A 2,758-nucleotide genomic window follows, 5' to 3' on the forward strand; every position below is an offset into this window, starting at 1 on the left:
AATTGCTATGATTATGTTGCTATCTTCAATTATGTCTACCCGCTATGCTCACAAACTTATTTCTCGAAAGTATTCTCATTAATTTCCGCTATTCTCAAGTTGAATAGGCTAATTCCATTACAACTGGCACTTAGGTGGCAATTTGAAAACAATCAAGTGCATTCTAGGGTGCAAACAAGGGGCAGGAGCTCTGTATCCTTGTCCATTTTGCATTAAGGGCTATAAGGGGAATGCACGCAAGATCGCAATGGTCGATGAAACAAAGGAATCTAGATGACAATTCACAAATTACATGTGTGTGGGAGCATTCGGTTCTACAATGTCCTATGTTGGAGGAGCCCAATCGTGCCGCAAAAGAAAGTGAATGGAACCCTATAATTAACTTCCCTCTCAAAAATGTGCATTTTTGCACACTTCATGCTTTTATGCACATCTTTGATCGTTTATTAAAACTTCATATTGATTATGCCTTTACAATGAAGCCTACGGAGAGGTCGTTTGACGCTATCTCAAAAGTGGAAGTGCTCTTAAATTCAATAGGTTGTCATGGGACTAACACCTCCATTGTTGCACAGAAGAAAAATGCAAGCGCTCAGGAAGTGGCCCAACCAATGTCCATGAGTGGACTAAAGGCAAGGCATTTTTTGAAGAGGTTCGGTCCAAGGAAAGGGCTACTGCTATCGGAACATCAACATTTGAAGGTGGATGGGAGTTATGGAAGGATCTTTGCAAGTATACAATGGACAATGATAGCAATGCAAGTGTTGTGCTTATCCGAGAAACAGGTTTGGGTGGTATTCAACAAGATGATCAAGATACTATGACTTGCAAGCACAACCAGTGAGCAATGACAAGAATTCCAAAATTTGGTGGTGGAGTTCACAAAGGCAATCATCATTGCATGGGGTGAATCGAATAGTACACACTATATGGTGAGTGCTTGCTATTACGACTTGATCTATAATATTCTTTAGTTTTGATTATCGATGTCTTGTGTCTTTTTGGCAGCACATCCTCTATGCCCATGGTGCTTACTTTATGAACATGTATGGTTCATTGGATCTTTGGAGCACGCAAGGTATGGAGAAGCCACACTATCATGCCAGGGGTGTCTACTTCAAGAATACAAGACATGGAGGAGTTTTAGTGCACTCATGCTATCTTCAAGAAATGTTCAACTGGTTTTATCGCACCACCTTTGGACACAAAGTGTCGATTGAACAAGCAAGGTCATCACGCTTGGCAAAAGAAACCCATTGACTGGCCCATGTTCGTTCCTCAGAACGCTGGAGATCCTCACAAGGTCCAACACGACATGCAGTGTGGCGAGCATCAAGGACTAGGGTTGGAAAAGTTGGGGTCAGGTGGTAGTAGTTGTATTTAGATCTCAAGAAAATGGAAAATCTACTACATTTGGATGCTCTCTTTTTTTAGATCAAGCGTTTGCATTGTTTGATTGTTTATGCACTTTTAGAAGTGTACATTTTTCTCTATGTGTTTGAATAGTTCTCCAATTTCACGTGGTGTTAAAATTCAAAATATTATTTTGTCATGCTTTTAGCGGCTCTTTTCCACCATGTGAACCCGCACTTATATGGCCACCCTATAAAGAGGTAAACCCCCCCCCCCCCCCCCCCCCCCCCCATTCTCAAACACATAAAACTCCTTCCCTCACCAAACACCACAAGCTCTACGAAGGCCCCCAAATGCACTTTTACGTTGGCAAGGACAAAACAAACTGCAAAGAAGAATCCCAAGACCATTGAGGTGCACAAAAAGAAGAAGATGCATACAAATCGACAACCTGAAGAGCTAGTTGACCCAAATTGAACAGAGACGGACACGTTTGATGAACGTCCACCGTGGGAAGAGGAGGACATCCCAGTGAACCATAGGGTGGGCAGGAAGACATTTCCAGGCCAAATGGGCCCGATGCCATTTGGCCCAGGTCGCCCCACTGTGGCCGACAAGTCACTACCCAGAGGAATGGGTGCCATGCCTTCTTATCAACCCAACAATGATGAGCGTAGCAGTGAAGATGAGGATTATGATCCAGATGAAGATGCCCCCAGCCACATCCCAAGCGCCGCCGAAAGTCAAAATTCTATAGGAAGCCGCAAAGAGCAAAGCCACAAGGAGCTCAGAGGCCCCCACAACGCCGACCTCAAAAAACACGATGATTTTGTCAAGCGTTTGCTGAGATTTGACATTACCAGAAGACTGCAGACCTGCTTATTAGGAAAGCACCTTTTGCACGAATATGTAAAGAAGTGCTACAAAGCTACAACACAGAGCTTCGAATGTTTGCAATTGCCCTCTAATCACTTCAGGATGCTGCAGAGGCTTATTTGGCCAGTCTCTTTGAAGACACATTCTTATGTGCTATCCATACCAAGCACGTAACAATCATGGCCAAGGACATGCAATTTGCACGTTGCCTAAGGTAGGGCTGATACCTCCGATGTCAAAACCTTTTTTTGTAACTAGCTTTTGTAGTGGAATCAATTTACTTTGGAACCCTTGTACTAGATTCAAGTTTTCTTGAGAACTCAATGTATTTTCACTTTGTGACAAATACAATCCGTCTCTTTTGTCTCTCTATGTTACTTTAATGTTCAATTTTAATGTCTATTTGTCTACATTTATTTTGTTAAATGGTTGAAGGTGAGATGCTAATCAACTGTACAAAAGGCTAGTCAACTGGCAACCAAAGCCAAATAATTTTCTTGTTTGGCTTGAAATTGTCCATTAGGTTAAT

At 42.4% G+C, this 2,758-nt stretch overlaps 1 pseudogene; it reads left to right on the forward strand.

The window, feature by feature from the left end:
• The first annotated feature begins 1,080 nt into the window (after positions 1-1,080).
• On the forward strand, positions 1,081-2,447 carry LOC147429056 (uncharacterized; annotated as a pseudogene).
• Positions 2,448-2,758: the final 311 nt, after the last annotated feature.

The sequence above is a fragment of the Adiantum capillus-veneris genome, chromosome 22, assembly GCF_014529385.1.
Source record: "Adiantum capillus-veneris isolate H3 chromosome 22, ASM1452938v2, whole genome shotgun sequence".
NCBI lineage: Eukaryota > Viridiplantae > Streptophyta > Polypodiopsida > Polypodiales > Pteridaceae > Adiantum > Adiantum capillus-veneris.